This window comes from Pelophylax lessonae, assembly GCF_965119305.1.
Source record: "Pelophylax lessonae genome assembly, contig: HAP1_SCAFFOLD_377, whole genome shotgun sequence".
Classification (NCBI taxonomy): domain Eukaryota; kingdom Metazoa; phylum Chordata; class Amphibia; order Anura; family Ranidae; genus Pelophylax; species Pelophylax lessonae.
In genome coordinates, this window is record NW_028119967.1 from 130,521 (window position 1) to 156,009 (window position 25,489).

General features: G+C 45.0%; 1 pseudogene across 1 annotated transcript; it reads left to right on the top strand.

The window, feature by feature from the left end:
* Window positions 1-952: 952 nt before the first annotated feature.
* LOC309543828 lies at window positions 953-25,012 on the top strand (annotated as a pseudogene). The gene is made up of 10 exons: window positions 953-965; window positions 1,852-1,956; window positions 2,073-2,170; window positions 2,299-2,437; window positions 4,135-5,349; window positions 5,419-5,628; window positions 6,385-6,444; window positions 22,549-24,082; window positions 24,151-24,253; window positions 24,728-25,012. The product of its transcript is annotated as an uncharacterized misc_RNA (transcript).
* Window positions 25,013-25,489: the final 477 nt, after the last annotated feature.

Genomic DNA, 25,489 nt, shown 5'->3' on the forward strand with positions numbered 1-25,489 from the left:
AATGTACGGTTAACAGAAAACACACACACACACACACATCATAGGTTGAACTGGATGGACTGATGTCTTTTTTCAACCTCGCTAACTATGTAACTATGTAGCTCCTATACTTTCCTCAGAGCCCTCACTATTTTCCTCCCTCTGACACCAATGATAGAACATATTCTTCATGGCAGGCTAGGGAATGTTTTCTTCCTCCTGACCAGCAATGTAAGGGGCTCCATACTCCTGACCCCTGCACTCCATCATTGTGTTGGCTGCATATTGTAATGATTGCCCATTGGCTGCCTGTGTTGTGTAATAATTGCCCTTTGTAGGCCATGTATGGTCAGGATTAGAGATGGGCTTGGGCGTGGTCGAGTTCGCACGTGCCCGATCCCGCCAGGAAGCCAACACTGCAATCCACTAATCACAGGCAGTGAGACATTTACTGATCTGTGCACCTGCGGATCGGGAAATGTCTCACTGTCTGTGATTAGCGGAGTGCAGTGTCGGCTTCCTGGCGGGATCGGGCACGTGCAAACTCGAACACGCCCGAGCCCATCTCTAGTCAGGATGGTCATTGTCTTGTCTATTTATTGTCAGTGCTGTTTGTTTAGAGGAACATATTACTAGAATTTATCTTCAAAATAAAGGGAATGTTCCGGCCACAAAAGTGGGTTCTAACCCTGAAGGGGTTAATCTAGGTTTCCACACTATGTGTGTATCATCATCTGCTGGAGATAAAAGATGTCACAGTGACTATGGAGGAAGAGGACGAACATGACGGGGGGTTACTGGGTGTTAATAGAAAATAAGATCTTATTACCTCCTCTGCTGCCTATTCCAACAACGTCTCCTCTCTACTTCCTTCCAACTCACCTCTCACCCGGAACTTCCTGTCTGTATCTGACATCACTTCCTGTCTGTATTCCACAGAGACTTTCTGTCCGAGGAAGAAGAGAGGAGAAGTGGCAGCAGAGGAGGTAATAAGATATTATTTTCTATTTATAATCTTTAATTACATAAAGAAAATGTTCTCCTTCCGTTTTTATGCCAGAGGAAAGAAACAGAGGAACGCATAACACTGAGAATCAGATTGCAGTCCCCCGGTGAAATCAAATAAGTAGGATGAGCAGCAAAACTTCCTCCAGCTCTCCTGTAGCACCCTCACCAGGCAGAGCTGAGGTACTCATAATCTATTTGGGGAAGAGGCAGAGCTTAGGGTGACCCCGACACTCACCTCTGGAAATATTCAGCAGCTTTCCTCCCTCGTCACTACTAACATTAATCCCTTCCTCTGCCCCAACACCAACTGGGTCCCCAGATCTGTATATAGTGGATGACCGGGAACCCCACCGTGTCTATGCCATCTATACTCTGCATGTGTCAGAAGACACCAGACACAGCTACCTGCCCCCATCTAACACCGCTGTCCCCCGCTCCTCACCCCCCATCTAACACCACTGTCCCCCATTCCTCACCCCCCATCTAACACTGCTGTCCCCCACTCCTCACCCCCCATCTAACACCACTGTCCCCCACTCCTCACCCCCTATCTAACACCACTGTCCCCTGCTCCTCACCCCCCCCCATCTAACACTGCTGTTCCCTGCTCCTCACCCCCCATCTAACACCGCTGTCCCCCGCTCCTCACTCCCCATCTAACACCACTGTCCCCCGCTCCACACCCCCTATCTAACACTGTTGTCCCCCACTCCTCATTCCCTTATTTAACATTGCAGATCTCAACTCGTCACACCCCATATTTGATGCTTCTGCCCCCCACTCTTCACCCAAACCCCATGCTGCCACCTTGCTTTCTCTCGCTTCTCTCATGATATCGCTCTTATCTCTATTAATAACACACAGACCTGACCAGAGAGGTGAGGAGGATTCTCAGAAGATTCTTAGAAGGACACAAGGATCTCTACAAGGACATCATGATGGAGAATCAGCTGCCCCTCACATCACCGGGTAAGAGGAGACTTTATTGTAAAGGAGAGAGCAGTACGGAGGGTCCACCTAGATCCCCCATCATCTGATAAACTCATAGAAACAATGTATTCAGTCAGTGTGTGTGTTTCCTACAGATGGATCCAGTAATGGGAACCCACCAGAGAGATGTCCCCGTCCTCTGTATTCCTGGGATTCCACACAGGAAGGTCACACCATCCCTCACCATCATCAGGTAGGTGAAGATGGATGTCGAGATCCTAAAAGTGATCTGACTGTATGAAAATATATTCCACTTTTAGGTATAAGGTTATTTGTGCTCACAGTTTAAAGAAACCATCCCCCGCTATTTTGTTTGTTTAGAATGAAAATCTGATAGATATAAAAGATGAGGTTAAAGAGGAAGAAGAGACGTATGTGAGGGGTGATCAGCAGTTCAGGGAAGAAGTTGGGATGATGGACAAAGTTAAAGAGGAGGAATCTTCTCCAGATATCAGCACAGGTGAGTGATGGCCACTAAATACAAAAACTGTTTGGGTATATGGATTGATGTTTGAGGATCAGTAGCCGATATATCGGGGGCCAGTATGCACTTTCCCCGATATATCGGAATCGGCCACCAAGGTGACCGATATTGCCGATATTTCGGGAAAGTGCATGTACCGGAGCGGAGTGATTCCTGCATCACTCTGGTATCGGCGTCTATAGCCAACAGTCGGCTGTCTTGTAATGACAACCGATGCGGCTGAGAAGCCACTCAGCTTTCATTACAAGACAGCCTTCTGCGGCTCGCCCGAGTCTCCCGTCCCAACGGGAGACCCAGGCAACCAGCCTGCATGGCTGCCGAAGACCTGATCAAAGCCGCATTCATGACATCACTTCCGGGTACTCGGCGCCAGATTCCAAAAAATGACAGCATTCAAAAAATCCAAACTTGTCGTTTTGAATGGTGTTAAGTGCAGAGGAGGGGTTTGGGGTCTTTTAGACCCTCAGGTCCCTCCAAAAGAGTACCTGTCAAGTGCTTAAAATACATTTTTTTTTTTTTAAATGTACTAAAATATCAGCCGATACCGATATTCAATGGCCAAAGTATTGGTATCGGCAACGAAAAACATCAGATGGACTGAAACAGAATGTCCCAGAGATGTTCTATTGGATTCAGGTCAGGCGAGTGTGGGGGCCATTCAATGGTATCCATCCTCCAGGAACTGGCTGCATACTCTCACCACATAAGGCTGGGCATTGTCGTGCACCAGGAGGAACCCAGGACCCACTGCACCAGCGTAGGGTCTGACAATGGGTCCAAGGATTTCATCCCAATACCTAATGGCAGTCAGGGTGCCGTTGTCTAGCCTGTAGAGGTCTGTGCGTCCCTCCATGGATACGCCTCCCCAGACCATCACTGACCCACCACCCAACCGGTCATGCTGAACGATGTTACAGGCAGCATAATGTTCTCCACAGCTTCTCCAAACCCTTTCACGTCTGTCACATGTGCTCAGGGTGACCCTGCTCTCATCTGTGAAAAGCACAGGGTGCCAGTGGTGGAGCTGCCAATTCTGGTGGTCAATGGGAAATGCCAATCGAGCTCCACGATGCCGGGCAGTGAGCACAGCGCCCACTAGAGGACGTTGGGTCCTCGGGCCACCCTCATGAAGTCTGTTTCTGATTGTTTGGTCAGAGACATTCACACCAGTGTCCTGCTGGAGGTCATTTTGTAGGGCTCTGGCAGAGCTCATCCTGTTCCTCCTTGCACAAAGGAGCAGATACCGGTCCTGCTGATGGGTTAAGGACCTTCTACGGCCCTGTCCAGCTGAAACTGATTAACAACCCCCTCTGCTACTTCACTGAGCAGATGAATATCACAGGAGTTTCCCTGACTTGATGCTATACTCTGATTATAAAGTGTTGCGCAGTGTATATGAGTGTGGAAAACTCTTGGTAATTTTTCTTGTCTTCTGACAGACGGACTCTGTGGTGGGAATAGAAGGACATCGGAGGAAGATGTGACTACAGAAGATAATGACATGGCATCTTCTCCAGAAGTAAATCCCGTTCCTCATAATATACATGACAGACCTCACCATTGGAGGAGATCATTGGAATCTCCTGATACTTCACATAGTCCTCTAATATCTGACAGTGCCGGCGGGTGCGGGAAACTATCTAATCTCAGGGAATCTTCTTTAAATCATAAAGGGGGTCATACAGGAGAGAATTCATTGTCATGTTCAGGGTGTGGGAAATGTTTTAAACACAAAAAAAGCCTTCTTAGCCATCAGAGAAAACACACAGATGAGCGTCTTTATTCATGTTCAGAGTGCGGGAAATGTTTTAGTCAAAAAGCAAGCCTTCTTCAGCACCAGAGAATTCACACAGGGGAGCGTCCCTATTCATGTTTACAGTGCGGGAAATGTTTTAATCATGAAGGAAGCCTTCATAATCATCAGAAAATACACACAGGGGAGCGTCCCTATTCATGTTCAGAGTGCGGGAAATGTTTTAAACAGAAAAGATACCTTCTTCAGCACCACAGAATACACACAGGTGATCTTCCCTATTCATGTTCAGAGTGCGGGAAATATTTTAGCCAAAAAGGAACCCTTCTAAAGCACCAGAGAATTCACACAGGGGAGCGTCCCTATTCATGTTTACAGTGCGGGAAATGTTTTAATCATAAAGTAAGGCTTCTTCAGCACCAGAGAATTCACACAGGTGACCTTCCCTATTCATGTTCAGAGTGCGGGAAAAGTTTTAATCATAAAAGAAGCCTTCTTAGCCATCAGAGAATACACACAGGTGACCTTCCCTATTCATGTTCAGAGTGCGGGAAATGTTTTAATGATAAAGGAGTCCTTATTAGGCATCAGAGAATACACACGGATGAGCGTCCCTATTCATGTTCAGAGTGCGGGAAATGTTTTAAGGATAAAGGAAGCCTTCTTAACCACCAGAGAATACACACAGGTGAGCGTCCCTATTCATGTTTGGAGTGCGGGAAACGTTTTAATGAGAAAGGAACCCTTCTTAGCCATCAGAGAATACACACAGGGGAGCTTCCATATTCATGTTTAGAGTGCGGGAAATGTTTTAGTCAAAAAGAACACCTTCTTCAGCACCAGAGAATTCACACAGGTGAGCGTCCCTATTCATGTTCAGAGTGTGGGAAAAGTTTTACTCAAAAAGGAAACCTTCTTAGCCATCAGAGAATACACACAGGGGAGCTTCCATATTCATGTTCAGAGTGCGGGAAATGTTTTAATCATAAAATAAGCCTAAATAGCCATCAGAGAATACACACAGGTGAGCGCCCTATTCATGTTCAGAGTGCGGGAAATGTTTTACTCATGAAGTAAGCCTTCTAACCCATCAAAAGAATACACACTGTTGAACGTCCCTATTCATGTGCCAGGTGTGGGAAATGTTCTAATCACAAAAGAAACCTTCTTAGCCACAGGGGTGAGCTTCCCTGATCATTTTTAGAGTGTGGGAAATGTTTTAATTATAAAGGAAACCTTCTTAACCATCAGAGAATACACACAGGGGAGCGTCCCTATTCATGTTCAGCGTGTGGGAAATGTTTTACTCATAGAGGATTCCTTCTTAGCCATCAGAGAATACACACAGGTGAGCGTCCCTATTCATGTTCGGAGTGTGGGGGAAACATTTTAATGAGAAAGGAAATCTTCTTAGGCATCAGAGAATACACACAGGGGAGATTCCATATTCATGTTCAGAGTGCGGGAAATGTTTTACTCATGAAGTAAGCCCTCTTAGCCATCAGAAAATGCACAGGGGTGAGCTTCCCTGTTAATTTTCAGAGTTGTCAAGGAATTTACCTTTAGACCACAAGCTGATTCAAAGAAGAATTCATTGAATACTTGTATACGAGGAGATAGGTTATATCGACATACTTCTGTGAGCTTCTATAACCCGTCTGGTTTGCATACGTGGTTCCTATCCTTATTCCTTTGGACAATGAATGATGGCCTATACCGCCTTTAATATATCCTAAGGAGGGGGGTTGAACAGTAGTCTATTGTATTCTTCTTCATCTACAAACATCTGTACAGGATATACGGAGTCAGGCAATGTAGTAAGTCTTTGTAAATGTGAAAACTTTAACAAAGAACATATGACAGGATATGCAGTAGCCACTGTTTAAATTATTAGCAGAATCTGCTGAAGAAATGCAGTTTCTAGGTATACTCTATATATGTATACATAAATGATTATAACACACATAATAATTATGAAACATTCATAATTTCTTTAACAAGAGTGTGGGAAATGTTTTAATCATATAAGGAAACCTTCTTAAACAGCAGAGAATACACACAGTTAAGCCTCCCTATTCATGTTCAGAGTGCGGGAAATGTTTTAATAATAAAGGAAACTTTCTTAGCCTTTAGAGAATACACACTGGTGAGCTTCCCTATTCATGTTCAGAGTGCGGGAAATGTTTTGCACTCAAATGTTTACTTGTTAAACACCGGAAAGTTCCTAAAGGTGAGCGTCTCTAATCTTGTGCAGAGTGCGGGAAATGTTTAACTAAGAAAGAACACCTACTTACACACAGGTGAGCGCCCTTTTTAATGTTACGAGTGTGGGAAATGTCTTCCAAACAAAGGTTTATTTCTTAGAAACCAGAAAGTTCATACGGGCGAGTGTCCTATTTCATGCTCAGAGTGCGGGAAAGTTTACAAATAAAGGAAATATAATGAAACATCAGAATACGCTGGATTGTAACGGGTGGAACTGTTTAGGCCATAAAAAAATGTGAAACCACCACAGTCCACTCGGGGTTAGTTTACACCCGCATCGCCCTCTGACCCACTGTGGGTTTGGCAGGCAGCTGGGAGCCCTTATGTTAACCCTGTAAAGTCCACGCCAGTATGCCGCAACTGTATGCATCAGGGCTGTTGCAGAACAACCCCATTCAGTTGACTAGCATTGCCCAATGTGACCGGGGGGTGTGAGGTTTGCAGCAGCCGCAAATTGCAGTGCCATGTGTACCGCCCCATCCGACTGCAATTTAAGCTTAGGGGGTGGTAAAATCATGAGTCAACTGTCTACCTTTACTGATCCCTCCCCACATGAGGCAACAGGCGGGAAACCATGACAAGACATGGGGCAACAAGTGAGCAATTAAGACAAAACATGGGGCAACAGGTGGGCAATCCGGACAATACATGGGATAATTAATGGTCAATCCTGACAATATATGGGGCATAAAACCAATGAAAATGGTGGCACTCCAACAGGTTATAGCGATGATATTTATTGCAGACAGTCAATACGGGATACAGAAAGGTGGACGCGTTTCACACGTAATATTCACATAAATATCTAAAACTACCAATCATCAGGGTAGAGGGTAATTCATAAAATGTCACTGGTCTTTGGTTATGGGGGTACAATAAAGGAATGCACGGGACCACCTAAGGCTGCTGTCCTTGTGACTGGCTCTGTATAGACCAAGAGGAAAGCCTTGCTTCTCTTCTCGTCTGGTACCTCCTATCCTTCCAGTGCTGGCACATTCCCTGTGCCTTCCACACTGGTTAGCATGGCTTCTTGGGGCTCCTCCAGGCTCCCGAGCCAGCCATCTCTGTGCCCAGCAGCCGGAACAGAGGACAGCGGTCCTGCAGAATGGTTCTAAGAGGATCCATAGACTCTGACACCAGATAAGCACTTGTATATTTTACCTCATGTGAGTGTTTTTAATCCATCACTATTAAAACCCTTTAAATAGGATACTACACTTTGCTGGTGCTTCCTGTAGGGTTACCACCTATCTAGGATTCACCTGGACAGTTCAGGTTTTGAGTCATGTGTTTGGGTTTCAGGCCACCTGAAATCCAGACACAATATTCAGAATGGACTGTGGCTCCCGGAATAACCAAGTACCACAACCACTGAGTGCATACATGTACACACCGGCCCTACCCCCATACACAGACAGGAGAGAAGAAAGGGCTTGATCTACTCCTCTTCCTCCCACCCCTACCCCTCTGTCTGCCCACCCACACTCCAATCCCTGGCGTTCTGTGCTTCAGGAAAGGGATGTGTGGGCTGGAAGTTTTAAGCTCAGCAACCGGCAGATACAGGGTGGATTAAAGGCTTTGATGCCTAAACCTCCATCCTCGGTAGAGTGAGCTCACCATCCAATGTCTATGATTGAAGTCTCTGCCCTCTCTCCATTCTCTCTGATGCCTCCAAGTGAGTAAGTACACTAAGGTAAGATTTAAGAGGTGCTCTGTGGACTCTGATGTAAGGGGGGCTTTGGGAACCCAAATGAAAGGGGAAATGCTGGAGACTCTCATGTAAGTGGGAGGTTTGGTGAGTAGAAACCCCCTTACGTTAGAGTTCCCCTTTACATCAGAGTGCACAGGGTTCCTCTTTAAAAATAAGATTTTGCAGTGCGTGGCTAAAGTGTTCGGGTTTGGCTTGAAGAAAAGGTGGCAACCCGAGCTTCCTGTGTGTTTCTGCTAGGCAGGAACACGGATCTCTACATTCCCACAGTTAAAGCACCTCCCCCACAATGAGTAAGCACTCCCTAGGAACACATTTAACCCTTTGACCCCACCCCCCTGATGTTAACCTCCTTCCCTGCCATTGTCATTAGTACAGTAACAGTGCATATTTTTTTTTAACACTGATCACTGTATTGGTGGCACTGGTCCCAAAAAAAGCATCAGTTAGCTGTGCAATTTGTCCACCGCAATGTCGCAGTCCCGCTATAAGTCGCTGATCGCCGCCATTACTAGAAAATATTAAAAAGATAAAATTCTATAAAAATATCCCATAGTTTGTAGAGGATATAACTTTTGCGCAAACAAATGAATAAACACTTATTGGGATTTTCTTTTACCAAAAATATGTAGCAGAATACAAATTGGCCTAAATTGATGAAGAAATTAGATTTTTTTACATTTTTTTTATTGAATGTTTTATGGCAGAAATGAAAAAATATTGTTTTTTTTTGTCAAAATCATCTTTTTTTTCTCGGTTTATAGCATAAAAAATGAAAATCACAGAGGTGATCAAATACCACCAAAAGAACGCTCTATTTGTGGGGAAAAAGGACATCAATTTTATTTGGGTACAGCGTGTCACGATTTGACCACGCCCACAGCGACTAGCTAACCGAGACGTGGTAAACCGTGACTGGGGAGTATAAGGGGATGACAGAATAAAGAAAATTCCTACTGAGTAATTAGATTGGCTGCGATACTTTCACAGCCTGCACTGCCTTTGGTCACCACTAGAGGGAGACTCCACTCCAATCCAGCTGGCTGACCACACACAGGCAGATACAAATCATACATACAATCTGGTGCACTCTAAGGGTTGGGGAACAGTCTAGGAATTACCACACACTACTAGGATTCCTCCAGCTATCCTACAAGCCAGAACCCCTGTGTTAATTGAAGTTTGCTAATGAACAATTCAGAGGAGAACTGGGTGAAAGATTTGTGGTCAGATGAGACCAAAATCAAACTCTTTGGCATCAACTCAACTCACCATGTCAGAGGAGGAGGAATGCTGCCTATGACCCCAGGAACACCATTCACACCGTCAAACAGGGAGGTGGACACATTATGCTTTGGGGTTGTTTTTCTGCTAAGGGGACAGGACACTTCATCGCATCAAAGGGCCATGTACCATCACATCTTGGGTGAGAACCTCCTTCCCTCAGCCAGGGCATTGAGAATGGGTCATGGATGGGTCTTCCAGCATAAGAATGACCCAAAACACACGGCCAAGGCAACAAAGGAGTGGCTCAAAAAGCACATTAAGGTCCTGGAGTGGCCTAGCCAGTCTCCAGATCTTAATCCCATAGAAAATATATGGAGGGAGCTGAAGGTTCAAGTTACCAAACGTCAGCCTCGAAACCTTAATGACTTGGAGAGGATCTGCAAAGAGGAGTGGGACAAAATCCCTCCTAAGATGTTTGCAAACCTGGTGGCCAACTACAAGAAACGTCTGACCTCTGTGATTGCCAACAAGGGTTTTGCCACCAAGTACCAAGTCATGTTTTGCAAAGGGGTCAAATACTTACAGTATATCACTCATTAAAATGCAAATCAATTTATAACTTTTTTGAAATGCATTTTTCTAGATATCTTTGTTGTTATTCTGTCTCTCACTGGTAAAATAAACCGACCATTAAAATTTTAGACTGATCATTTTTTTGTCACTGGACAAATGTACAAAATCAGCAGGGGACCAAATACTTTTTTCCTCACTGTAAAAATAGTGATCTCATAATAGCCTCTACCTGGTCATGATCCAATGTGGAGAATCTACGCACCCCAGAAGAAATAGAACGGGATACAGAGTCAGCACAATATCATATACAGAATTTCGCTTATCTAACAGTTCCTGCCTATACCTATATAATCAATGAGACTTTCTAAACTCTGTGGACATCAAGGATGGATACTTGAATGTTCCTGTTTTTCTGACGCACCAGCAATTCTTCCCCTTTGCTGTGGGCCTTCAGCTTCTCTTGTTCATCATCTCTTCTGCACTTTGAGTGTTCACCAAGGCGCTGGCCCCCAGGGCTAGCCTTGCTGTGCTCCCAGGGTATCCCCATTGTGGGATATCTGGAACACCTCCATTAGCTTAGGTTCTGGCTGACAGCATAGCTTGAACTGTCCTGACATTGCAAAGGTTCAACTGGTCCTGAACCTTCAGAACTCAATACTGGAACCAACTCATCACTTACAATATCGGAGACTCATTCTAAACACAGCTCAAGCAAGAGTTTTTCTTCCCCAAGAGAATCTTAAAACTCTCTGTTCCTAGGCTCAGGCTCCTCAGTCCAAGGGTCACCCAACTTTTTGCTTCTGCATGAGATTTCTGGAGCTCATAGTAGTGTTCTTCTAGATCAGGGGGTCTCCATACTTTCTAAACAATGAGTCAGTTTACTGTGCTTCAGACTTTGGGGAGGGGGCATACTCTGGCCAATCGGAGGAGAAAGGGCCTCGTCAGTTGGGAAAAATGGGGCCATCTATGATTCAGGTTCAAGCGCAATTTGCCATCTCCTCCGTCACAGCAGCTCTGAGCTCAGAGCTTCTACGAAAAGGAAGTTGGATCACACAGTTGCAGGATTTGCATCGTAGAGACCTCCCTCTTGTAATAGTGAGGGTAAGCAGTAATGGCAGGGATTATCTTAGCAACAACCTAGCAACAAGGCAGGTTGGGGAGGACGCCATCTCAGGGGGTGTTTTTGGGCTAGGCTCTGGTAGGTACATAAATGGCCTACACCAGGTAGGATGGGAATTATTCAAGTTTATTCAAATCTGCACAGTTAGTTTTCATCTACAGGCGCTCCCCAACCTGAATACGCATTTTTTGGGAACAACGAACTAATACTTGCTGACCACAATACGTATATATATATACATTGTGGTTTACTGGGGTTATGGCCAAAGCTATATGCCATAACCCCAGAATTGTTTTTTCAAGCCAGTGGCTGGCTTTCTCATGAAACCATTCTGAGCGGCTTATGAGCTTTCTGAAGCAGCGGGAAGGGACATACCCCCCTCTTCTGCCGCTCACCGGTGTTTGGGCTTACCGTTTTCATCGGTTCGCCTAAGAAACGATCAGATGGTGTGGCTGGCTGCTGCCATAGACGATCAAAGTGTAGATACTCTTTGATCACCCCAATGGCCTTGGAGGAACGGAGTGACATCATGACGTCAGTTCTGATCCAGGCTAGAAGTAAATCTTTTTTTCTTTTTGCTTTTAAAGTTAAAGAAGAGATTTGGGGTCTTTTTGACACCCATAAAGAGGACCTGTCATCCTTATTTCTATTACAAGAGATGTTTACAATCCTTGTATTAGGAATAAAAGTGATGGAAAAAAAAAAAGGGATAGAGTAAAGATAAACAGTAAAAAAATAAAAAATAAATAAGAAAAGAAAAATGTAAAGAGCCCCGTCCCTCCGTGCTCGCACGTAGAAGCGAACACATACGTTACGTATGTTAACACATACGAGTGTACGCAATTTTAAAGCATGACATGTTAGGTATCTATTTACTCGGCATAACATCATCTTTCACATTATACAAAAAAAAATTGAGGTTTAGGGGTATTGTGTTTTTTTAATTAATTAAAATATATTTTCCAACCAAAAATTGAGTTTGCAAAATCGCTGCGCAAATACCATGTGACATAAAAAATTGCAACTTTCCCCATTTCTTTCTCTTGGGTCTCCGCTAAATAAAATGTATAATGTTTGGGGGTTCTAAGTAGTTTTCTAGCAAGAAATACTGATACTGTTCGGAAGAAGATGAAGGGAGAACACCCTGAAGGCCAGTCCTGAAAAGTTACCTGTTAGAGCAAATAACCAAAACATCACCGAGAGTACTCAACTGTTTTGCTGCGAGGAACAAATACGCCTACAGTCACCGTAAGTACGCTAAGTACAAAAATCCCAATATGGTCCACAAGGTGGTGACCTGACTTCTCTCAGATGGAATGCACAAACAGGAAGTGATGAGGTAAAGACAGGAAGTGACACTGACAGGAAGTGATGTAGGTCCACAGAGGAAGTGATGTCAGATATAGAAAGGAAAGAGGCGAGTCGGGAGGAAGAAGAGAGGAGAAGTGGCAGCAGAGGAGGTAATAAGATATTATTTTCTATATATAATCTTTAATTACATAAAGAAAATGTTCTCCTTCTGTTTTTATGCTGGAGGAACAGAAACAGAGGAACGCATAACACTGAGAATCAGATTGCAGTCCCCCGGTGAAATCACATAAGTAGGATGAGCAGCAAAACTTCCTCCAGCTCTCCTGTAGCGCCCTCACCAGGCAGAGCCGAGGTACTCATAATCTATCTGGGGAAGAGGCAGAGCTTAGGGTGACCCCGACACTCACCCCTGGAAATATTCAGCAGCTTTCCTCCCTCATCACTACTAACATTAATCCCGTCCTCTGCCCCAACACCAACTGGGCCCCCAGATCTGTATATACAGGATGACCAGGAACCCCACCATGTCTGTGCCATCTATACTCTGCATGTGTCAGAAGATACCAGACATGGCTACCTGCCCCCATCTGACACCGCTGTTCCCGCTCCTCACCCCCCCATCTGACACCACTGTCCCCCGCTCCTCACCCCCCATCTGACACCACTGTCCCCCGCTCCTCACCCCCCCCCCCCCCCCGTCTAACACTGCTGTACCCCACTCCTCACCCCCCATCTAACACCGCTGTTCCCCGCTCCTCACCCCCCCATCTAACACTGCTGTTCCCCGCTCCTCACCCCCCATCTAACACTGTTGTCCCCCACTCCTCATTCCCTTATTCAACATTGCAGATCTCAACTCCTCACAACCCTTATTCGATGCTTCTGTCCCCCACTCTTTACCCAGACCCAATGCTGCCACCTTGCTTTCTCTCGCTTGTCACATGATATTACTCTTATCTCTATTAATAAAACACAGATCTGACCAGAGAGGAGAGGAGAATTCTTTATTCTAATATAGAAAGCATATTATAGTGGATTTGCATTGTGCATTGTGACTGGTGTGGTGAGCGTTTCTGCAGCGATACTACAACTACAAAGAGTGACAAGTATTATAACTGGCGCAATAGACCAGTGACCCCCCCTAAACCATAGATTGAAGCGGGGTGTTATCTAACAATATACTTTTAGAACAGTGTATTTGTGTCCTGCAAAAATATTGCCTCTTTTGCTGCGTTAACACACAGTGACAACAGTTACTGGCCAATTTTTTGTAGAACTGGTGTGATAAATCAGTGCCCCCCCCAATACCACAGATTGAAGCGGGGTATTTATATGCAGGAGTGAGAATAAAAAGAACCTATGCGCTTGATCATATGCCAGATGTTATAGATAAAAACTGAGTGATAGATAAAGAGTCAAGATAGGGAATTAAAGGAATTAGCAGCCAATTCTGTATAGTGTCACCACATACATAAATAGATAAAAGGCAATAAAATCATCGTGCAATTGATCCCCCAATAAAACTTGATAAGAGAACTCACTTAAAATATACACATCAATAATAAATATCAAAAATTGTGACATCAAAATAAGTAATGTGATAAAGTGCATATGTGCCAAAAGTGCATAAAAATGCATAAATATGTGAGAACAGACTCCAATAAGTAGCAGCAAAAAGCTATAACCAATAATAGCGAACAAACGTCACTGTGAAGGAAAAGTGACAGTGAATGAAAGTGCCAAGTGGTGGTAGACTAAACAAAGTCACCAATAAGATATGATCCAAAGTGAAAATAATAAATAAATGCACAGTGAAGGAATAGCAATATATGATTGTGTAAATAAAAGCTGTGACTGTGACACATATGCACTTTATCACATCACTATTATTTTGATGTCACATTTTTTGATATTTATTATTGATGTGTATGTTTTAAGTGAGTTCTCTTATCAAGTTTTATTGGGGTATTTATATATCTTCTTCCACATATACTGCGCTTCTCTAGAGACTTTTGTCACAGGGTAATTTAAAATGCAGGCAGAGGAAGAGGCAGGCCCTTACGCAGGGGTGGTAGGGGTAGGGCAGAAGCAGTAGGCCGGAGCCAAAGTGTGAAGTTTCAGAAGGTGCGTTCAATTGCGTCAAAGGACGCACCAGACTTGTTTGAGTGGCTCACTCAGCTTTCCTCTTCTGCACCCTTCTCATCCTCTCTATCTGCACCCTCTTCACTCTCTGCTGTGTGCGCCACCAAAGACACCACCACCACCATATACCTTCCGCTTGAGTCACTGGAATTATTTTCTGATCCATCACAAGACATTTGCGATGCGCAGCCATTCTTGGCATCGAATCAGGAAGAGGAGGTAGCAACAGCCGCCACTCAGCAGTCTGATGACTGTACCCAGATTAGCCCAAAGAGGTTGGTCCCGCTGTTGCTGCCTACTCCAAGATCTCAAATGTTAGTGGTGGGGAATGTGACGTCGATGATGAATTGTCTATGGACGTCACGTGGGTGCCCACAAGAAAGGAAGAGGAGGGGAGTTCAGAGGGAGAGATGGACCAGCAGATAGGGAGGAGAAGCAGGCCGAATGTACATTGCACAGGAGGGACAAAGCAGACTGCTAATGTATCGGGAGCGAGCCATCAACCATGTACAGTCACATCTGGCGCTCCCAAGACGCCGGCACATTGCTCTGCAGTGTTGGATTTTTTTAATGTGTCTGCTGCTGACAATAGTGTTGCCATCTGCAGCCTTTGCAGTCAACACATAAATCGCGGTAAGCCCAACACTCACCTAGGGACGACTGCCTTAAGAAGGCACCTGGATACCCATCACGAGCCCAGTGGGAGCAACGCCACCAGAACCCACAAAGCCACACTCCAGGCTCTCACCGTCCAGCCTCTTCTCCTTCTCCTCTCTCCTCACAATTGTCCTCCACTCCACCTTCCATCATGCCGTCCTCCCGTTGTTCTGGAAAAAGGAAGGCTTCCGTGGCCCAAATGTTGGAGCTTAAAAAAAAATGATGATGCCGGATAACCCTCTTGCTCAACGGTTGACTGCTGGCTTGTCGGAACTGATAGCCCGCCAACTACTGCCATATCAACTGGTGGACTCAGAGGCCTTTCGGAAATTTGTGGCCATTGGAACACAACAATGGAAGGTCCCAGGAAGGAAATGTTTCTCGCAGAAGGGCATTCCAGAGCTGTATGGCCATGTTCAGCAGCAAGTGAATATACAGTATCTCTGGCACACAGTGTCAGTGCCAAGATACATCTGACCACAGACACATGGTCTAGCAAACACGGGCAGGGAAGCTATATAACTTTTACTGCCCACTGGGTAAACCTTCTGTCGGCCGTCAAGCATGTAACCCGTGGCACCCGTGTAGATTTGGTTTTACCGCCACGGATTGCATGCAGGCCTGCCTCTTCTTCTCCTCCCCCTTCTCCATCCTCCCTCTCCTCCTTGGCTGACTCCTCCTTTTCCGCTGCTACCATCTCTTCCGATGCGCCGCCCAAGATCCCCAGAATCTATTCCACATGCAAGGTGAGACGTTGCCATGCTGTGCTGCGTCTGTTGTGCCTGGAAGGCAAGAGCCACACTGGTCCTGCACTACTTTCAGCTTTGCGTTCACAGGCAGATCAGTGGCTGACACCGCTCAATTTGACAGTTGGTAAAGTGGTGTGCGACAACGGTGCCAATCTGCTGAGCGCGCTGAAACAAGGCAAAATTACACACATGCCATGCATGGCACACGTCCTGAACTTGGTGGTGCAGCGATTCGTTGCCAAATACCCTGGGGTCCAGGACGTCTTGCGGCAGGCCAGGAAAATCTTGGGCCATTTCAGAAGATATTACACAGCCATTGCTCGCCTTGCTGACATTCAGCGGCGACACAACCTGCCCTTCGTCTTATTTGTGACTGCCTGACATGATGGAACTCAACGTTGCATATGCTTGATAGGCTGCTCCAGCAGAAACATGCAGGTAACGACTACCTGTACGAACTCTGCGGCAGGACAGGTTCTGGGGAGCTTGGGTTTTTTTCACCGTGCCAGTGGCTGCTCATGTGCGACGCATGCAGACTCCTGCGGCCATTCAATGAGATCACCAAACTGATCAGTGATATCGTACCTTACGACTTCTTTCTGGAGCGTGCATTGTGTCGTGTCATTGATCAAGCCATCGTGGAGCAAGAGCAGGAAGATGAGCAAGTTGCAATGTTGGATGAAATCCCAGGGGGTGCTACTCCATCTGAGACAAGTCAACAACAGGAGTCTGAAGAGGAGTCAGAGGAGGAAGGTGCCGGGGTGGATGAGGGGGAGCAAGAAGAACATGCTTTAAACCTTTCTGGGATCCCTGGTGTTGTCCGTGGATGGGGGAGGAGAACAAGGATGACATTATCCTGGATGATGAGCTGGAGCCAGGCCACTAAACCGATTCCAGTTTAGTGCAAATGGGGGCCTTCATGCTCCAGTGTTTTAAGGGGGGACCCCCATATAAAAAGCATTAAGGGCAAGGACCAGTACTGGGTGGCAACGTACTTAGACCCCCGGTACAAACAAAAAATGACGGAAATGTTTCCACCATCTCAGAGGGCGATCAGAACGCAGCACTTCCAGGCCTTGCTTCGAGAAATGCTGCATTCTGATTTTGCGTTTGCTGGCAGAGGAATTTCCACTCACAGAGAAACCGTTCCGGGTACCAACCCAACAGCGGCTGCAAGAAGAGGGCATTTTGAAGATGTGTTGGTCACTTTAGATATGAGATCATTCTTTCAGCCGACCCATCGACAGCTGTACTCCGGATCCAGCATCAGGGAATGCCTAGATCAACAGGTGTCCGACTACATCTGGTTAACGGCCAATGTGGATGCTCTGAGGAGTGATGAACCCCTGGACTACTGGGTGAGCAGGCTTGACCTCTGGCAAGAGCTTGCACAATTTGCAATGGAACTGTTGGCTTGCCCCCCTGTCCAGTAGGGATGCACCGAAATGAAATTCTTGGCCGAAGCCGAATAATAATGAAATGTTTGGCCGAAGGCCGAATACCGAACGCGGTGTTTCGCATTTTTTCCATTTATTTTGCCAATTTTTTGTCCTCTCTCTTGTCCTCTTGTGTCTCTCTCTCTCTTGTCCTCTCACTCTCTCTCTCTTGTCCTCTCATGTCTCTCTCTCTCTCTCTCTCTTGTCCTCTCATGTCTCTCTCTCTCCCTAAATGTTACTGTAGGGAATGGGATTCAGTGCACACTGCAGCCTTTTACCATAGGGTTAATGTTAGTGACACTGTAGGGATTGGGAAGGATGCTGGGAATGGAAATCAGGAAGCATGCAGGCAGCCTTGTAAATTTTAATTGCAGATACAGGGCACTGGGCAGGTCAGGGTTAATGTGGTAACATCAATTACTCAGTGACAGTCAGTCAGTGTCAGTGTGGACTCGATCAGATTATACAGTGACAGACAGTCTCTCATAGTGGTGGTAGTAGGAGGCTGGAGGTTGACTAGTAGGAGCCTGGAAAGGAGCACAGCCGCATACATACATTACTCACTCGTGCACTGCAGCCCGCCCCACACATTCAGTGAGTCTTACTCTCCTCCCTAGTTTTTTCAATGGCACATTCAGGAAGCCAATCACGCCATGAGTAGCGGCACAGCGGAACCAATCAGGTATGCAGGCACGCGTGATTGGTTCGCTGTGCAGCTAATCACGGCGTGATTGGCTTCCTGAATGTGCCATTGAAAAAACTAGGGAGGAGAGTAAGACTCACTGAATGTGTGGGGCGGGCTGCAGTGCACGAGTGAGTAATGGATGTATGCTCACCGCTGAAGTGTCCCGGCTTCACGGAAGTCTGTGAGTCCTCCTGTCCTCCTCCGAGTCCCTTCCCCCTGTAAATATCGTGACCTCCGCGATATGAATATCGCCTACGGCCACAGAACGATAGTCGATATCATATCGACTATCAGTCAGCCCTATTGTTCGGCACAAAATTATTCGGCCTTTTGACTTATTCGGCCGAATACCGAAAGTGCTATTTTTTCTATTTTCGGCCGAATAATGTTCGGCCGCCGAATATTCTGTGCATCCCTACTGTCCAGTGTCCTGTCCGAAAGGACGTTTAGCGTAGCAGGGGGGATCGTGACCGATAAGCGCACTCGCCTAGCTCATGACAGTGTTGACTACCTCACATTTATAAAAATGAATGAGGCATGGATCTCATAGGAATTCAACACATGTGACCAGTAGACCATGTTTGATTAAAATTCCTCATGACAGACCACAAATGTCCGCCAGACCGCTATCCACCCACAACAATTCATGGTCCTTGTCTTCGGTAAATACAGCGGCATAAAAGGCATTTCATGTCCATTGAATGTCTAATTTTTGGGGCCTTTCATGGCCGACAATTATTTTTCCTGTCAATGCCTAATGTACCACCGGCCACAGAATACAACATTCTTAGCTGTCAGGTAAACGCATGTGGGCTCATTTTTGGGGCCTGGAATGGGCGACACTTACGTCTGTATCCTGTGAATGCCTAATGTACCTTCCGCCACAGAATACAACGTTCTTAGCCAGTGGCGGCCGGTTGATAGGGGGCGCAGGGGCGCCCCCCCCCCCCAACCAGCATCTTCAAAGAAAAAAAATTACCATTTAAAGCCCACTAGGGGCGCCGGACCTATTGCTGGCTATGGTGGGGGAAGGGTTTGGCATCCCACGTGCTGACAGCAGAGGCGCCGATTGGCGGCCTTCTGGGTGTCATCGGGGTGCAGAGCAATGCGCCCGACACTCCCCACTTCTACACTTGTAGTCCTGTGATTGGTCCAGACTCCAGCCTGGACCAATCATTCAGGACATCCCGGCTGATGTCATCGTGGGGGCGGTGCATGCGTCCCAGTTCCCGCCCGCCGTCAGAGCGAGGAGGAGCAGCGTGTGGTCAAGACGTCTCACAGAGTCACAGTCGAGTCAGCCAGCCCAGGAGAGCAGGTAAGTGATTGAAGCCGCTGCCTCAGTGCCTTGTGCATCCTCAGAACTGCGTACTAGGGCTTTGGTTGCTATGGGTTACTGCATCATCAGCACTGGATGCTAGGGCTTTGGTTGCTAAGGGTTACCGCATCCTCAGCACTGATCTTTTACATTTGTGAATGCATGTATAGATGTACATATATAGGTATGGGTGCGTTTTTACTCCTACATACAACGCCGGAATGGATCTGCTGGAATGCTGAGCGGCGTGCAATCCCCCCGTGTGTTATAATAGCATGCAGCACAATGTATTGTAATGTCAGGCTGCACACAGCCATGCATAATGTATATACCCACAAGGCGCTATATGAGATAATGATGATGGGTGTATAATACAATGATGAGGATGATGATGAAGGGTGTATTATATGGAGATGATGATGATGATGATGGGTGTATAATACAATGATGAGGATGATCATATTTTCAATATCCTATGTGTATGCGGTATCTATATCTTGGCACGGCATGATGAGAAACCTCCAATCACACCCCCCCCCCCCAATTCTGTGTATAAAGTATCTTATGTATATATGTAACCTATATATATATTATGTATATATATATATATATATATATACAGTGGGTACGGAAAGTATTCAGACCCCCTTATATTTTTTACTCTTTGTTATATTGCAGCCATTTGCTAAAATCATTTAGGTTCATTCTTCTTCCTCATGAATGTACACATAGCACCCCATACTGACAGAAAAACACAGAATTGTTGACATTGTTGCAGATTTATTAAAAAAGAAAAACTGAAATATCACATGGTCCTAAGTATTCAGACCCTTTGCTGTGACACTCATATATTTAACTCGGGTGCTTTCCATTTCTTCTGATCATCCTTGAGATGGTTCTACACCTTCATTTGAGTCCAGCTGTGTTTGATTATACTGATTGGACTTGATTAGGAAAGCCACACACCTGACTATATAAGACCTTCCAGATCACAATGCATGTCAGAGCAAATGAGAATCATGAGGTCAAAGGAACTGCCTGAAGAGCTCAGAGACAGAATTGTGGCAAGGCACAGATCTGGCCAAGGTTACAAAAAGATTTCTGCTGCACTTAAGGTTCCTAAGAGCACAGTGGCATCCATAATCCTCAAATGGAAGACGTTTGGGACGACCAGAACCCTTCCTAGAGCTGGCCGTCCGGCCAAACTGAGCTATCGGGGGAGAAGAGCCTTGGTGAGAGAGGTAAAGAAGAACCCAAAGATCACTGTGGCTGAGCTCCAGAGATGCAGTCAGGAGATGGGAGAAAGTTGTAGAAAGTCAACCATCACTGCAGTCCTCCACCAGTCGGGGCTTTATGGCAGAGTGGCCCGACGGAAGCCTCTCCTCAGTGTAAGACACATGAAAGCCCGCATGGAGTTTGCTAAAAAACACCTGAAGGACTCCAAGATGGTGAGAAATAAGATTCTCTGGTCTGATGAGACCAAAATATAACTTTTTGGCCTTAATTCTAAGCGGTATATGTGGAGAAAACCAGGCACTGCTCATCACCTGTCCAATACAGTCCCAACAGTGAAGCATGGTGGTGGCAGCATCATGCTGTGGGGGTGTTTTTCAGCTGCAGGGACAGGACGACTGGTTGCAATCGAGGGAAAGATGAATGCGGCCAAGTACAGGGATATCCTGGATAAAAACCTTCTCCAGAGTGCTCTGGACCTCAGACTGGGCCGAAGGTTTACCTTCCAACAAGACAATGACCCTAAGCACACAGCTAAAATAACGAAGGAGTGGCTTCACAACAACTCCGTGACTGTTCTTGAATGGCCCAGCCAGAGCCCTGATTTAAACCCAATTGAGCATCTCTGGAGAGACCTAAAAATGGCTGTCCACCAACGTTTACCATCCAACCTGACAGAACTGGAGAGGATCTGCAAGGAGGAATGGCAGAGGATCCCCAAATCCAGGTGTGAAAGACTTGTTGCATCTTTCCCAAAAAGACTCCTGGCTGTATTAGATCAAAAGGGGGCTTCTACTAAATACTGAGCAAAGGGTCTGAATACTTAGGACCATGTGATATTTCAGTTTTTCTTTTTTAATAAATCTGCAACAATGTCAACAATTCTGTGTTTTTCTGTCAGTATGGGGTGCTATGTGTACATTCATGAGGAAGAAGAATGAACCTAAATGATTTTAGCAAATGGCTGCAATATAACAAAGAGTGAAAAATTTAAGGGGGTCTGAATACTTTCTGTACCCACTGCATATATATATATATATATATATATATATATATATATATATATATATATTCTAGATAGAGTGGTTAGATGTACACATTGTATTTTATATATATATATATATATATATATTATAATTATTTTTTGATTCATCCTTTTATCCTGCTGATCTCATGTAGCCTCTTTGCAGCTCCTTCCTCTTTACATACACTCCAGCAATGACTCAATGACATTTCTTGAGGTGTGGTTAAAGGAGAGCTAAAGGTAGTTTTTTTTTTTTTTTTTTTAGGGTAGGGGATAATTATTACCCCCATAAGATATTTTTTGTGATCTGTGTCCAATTGGGGAGATTTCTCTTTGATTTCTGCCTCAAAGCCAATCAGGAAGTGGGAGGGAATCCTCGGTTGTCACCAGGAGTAATGTTTATATTATCAACAATCTCTATCAGTTTCCATGTGCTGCTGCACCTTTGTCTTGCTTTTGTTTACACAGCAATACCACTTCTCCTGATCATTGGCATATAGTCAGTACAACATGTCACTGTATAATGACCACTGTAAAAATCATTAAGTAGTCAATTATAAGGTTCATTTGTTCGATATTCTCATTGTGTGTGTACGAGGCTTCAGGGTGGCACGCAAAAAGCCTTCAAACCTCCTAGCCTAACTATCATAACTCTTGATAAAATAGACCAGGGATCCTCAAACTATGGCCCTCCAGCTGTTGCGGAACTACATGTCCCATGAGGCATTGTAAAACTGACATTCACAGACATGACTAGGCATGATGGGAATTGTAGTTCCAGAACAACTGGAGGGCCATAGTTTGAAGACCACTGAAATAGACACTTGCATAGAGCAGTGCCATACCGATCTCTCTTCTAAACATTCCCATATTCTCATTTGACTCCTAGGTACTGATCATTGTGGAAGCGAGGCAAATTTGTTAACCATGAAAGAAAATTCAGTTTTATCTTTAAAACAAAACCCCTTCACAAGGCGTTCAGATGAAGAGAAAAAGAAGATAAAGGAGCTTGGACCAGATCGGCCCAACTTGGAAATTAAGCAACAGTCAAGTGATCGTGGTCGAGCTTACACTCGGTGCTTTTCCACCACTTGTTATGAGAGACGGAGTTGGCTAGCTGGATGCAATGTGAGTCATGCCTTCTATTGTTTTCCCTGTTTGTTGTTTCAAAGTCCTGGAACTGAAACGTTGTGGACAACAACAGGGGTTCGCGACTTACAGCAGCTCACTGGAAAGTGCAAACAGCATGAAAGTAGCCGAAGCCATCATGACAATGCTATGAGGCTCCAGTTTTTTGGGAGGCATAGCATTGCTGAACAGCTAGATGAAGGCTATGGGAGTGACATTAGAAGGCACAATGAGGAAGTCACCAAAAATCGACACATCCTGTCTAGAATTATAGACTGTGTGAAATTCTGTGGTGCATTTGAACTGGCTTTGCATGGCCATGACGAGAGTGAGACTTCAGATAATCCCGGGATATTCCGTGGCTTGGTCGATTTTGTTGCTTCTCTTGATGGAGTTTTAAAAGAGCACCTCGAGAACGCCACTGTGTTTAAGGGAACTTCGAAAACCGTGCAGAACGAGCTATTGGACTGTATGTTGTCTGTTGTGAAAGAACACATTATCCAAGAAGCACGAAACAGTGATTTTCTGTCAATCCAGGCCGACGAGACCACTGATATTGCCACACAGTGCCAACTTGTGCTTGTGCTGCGCTACATTGATGCCAAAAGCAACGTACAAGAGAGGTTTTTTGAGTTTATTTCTCTGCATTCAACTACAGCTGATTCCATTGCTACAGCACTACAAGAGCGTCTTGCTGTCATCCTTCCAGAAGATCAGAAGAGTAAACTCATCTGCCAAGCCTATGATGGAGCTAGTGTGATGAGGGGTGCCACTGCAGGTGTTCAGAGGAAGATACAAGATGTTTACCCAAATGCCCATTACATCCACTGCTATGCACATCAGCTTAATCTAATAATTCAGCAGGCCACTTCTCGCATATCCAAAGTAAGACATTTTTTTTCTAACCTTGGAGGGTTTGCCAGCTTTTTTTCAAGATCACCTAAGTGCACAGATGTTCTTGATAAAGTAGTTGCCCATAGACTACCAACATCAAGCAGCGTCAGATGGAACTTCCACAGCCGTGCCGTCAATACAGTGTTTGAGCACAGAGAGGACCTCATTCGCTGTTTTAAAACAATACAGGATTCAGGGGACTTTGACCTAACTACCACCAGAGAGGCAAGAGGCTTTGCCATGCTGCTGGAGGATCAGGATTTTAGATTTTTTCTGACCCTTTTCCACAACATCATGCCACATGTGGACTTCCTCTATGCCAAACTCCAGCGGAAGGACATAGATTCAGTCCACATTAAGGGGAGCATCCAGCAGTTCCAGCAGAGCATACAGAAGATCAGGTAGCAGCTTTATTCATCCTTTTCCTTGTTGTTGTTTCAATTATTATTACTTCTTCTACATTTTTCAGAGATTCTCTCCATTACCTGGTTGGCCAAATCAGTGAAGGTGGTTCTCAACCGAAGAGGTGGTGCTCGCTTGATCCAGAAGCCCATAAACTTATTGCAACTGAGGTTAGTTTTTATTTGTAGAAAGTATTTGGGTTTTTTTGATAGCTCCCTCTTTTAGATATGAAGATTGGAAAGAAAAATATTTTTCTTACAATAAAAATGATGTGATCTATAAGAATTTGTTGTTTGTTTTTTTCCTCTAGTGGACAACATTGGTATTACAGCCTTCATAGCTCCCAGACCATCAGAAATGCATACAACTCATAAAAATGTACTTAGAATGTCCTGTTCATGTGTATGGAGTTCTGAGAAATTCTGGATTCAAAAACACTGAAAATGATCTTACTTTATAATAACCTAAACCTGAACATTTTAACAAGTGCTTTTTGAAATCATAATTTCTCAGCATCCCATACAAATGCCCAAGACATTCTGAGTACATATGTTAAGCTTCATGCATTTCTGATGCTCAGGGAGCTAACGCATGACATTGACATGTCACCAGTATATCATTTTTGTTTTTATCATTCTCGATAGGTCTGTGATACCATCCTCCTACACACCATGGAGCGCTTCTCCTTCACAAACCACCTGGTTAGTGCCACCCTGCTTCAAGCGAACAAGTTTAAACAGTATGCAAGGGAATTTCCAAAGGAGGCCCTGAGCACAACTGTGAAGACCTATCCTGTACTCGATGGGAGTAAGTTGAGAACAGAGCTTAGTCTCCTCTACTCCAAGGAGGAATTTAGAACCTGCCATGGTGCTGTGGACCTATTCCAGCTGCTTGTGGAGAACAATCTTAAAGAAGTCTTTGGAGAGACTGTCACTCTCCTGAAGATTCTCATCACCACACCCATGACCACAGCAGAGGCTGAGAGGTGCTTCTCAACTCTGAAAAGAATAAAAACTTTTCTGAGGAACACCATGACCCAGGAGAGGTTGAATGCATTGGCCATGCTGTCAATGGAAAAGAGACTGGTGACAGAAATGACAGATTTCAACCAGAAGGTGATAGAAAAATTTGCATGCCAAAAGGAAAGAAGAGCAAAATTTCTTTTCAAATAGTACCTGGTGACTTTTTGCGGTTTGGTTTTCTTGTTTCAGGTTTGTGAATTTTGTTAATAAAATGTTGAAAGCAATCCAATTGTCATTTTTCTTCCATTTTCCTTCCAGTTCACAATTTTGTGCCGGTCTATCACATAAAATACATTTACGTTTTTGGTTGGAAGATAACATGACAAAATGTGGATTATTTCAAGGGGTGACTATGGATACTTTTTCAAGGCACTGTTCCTTGAT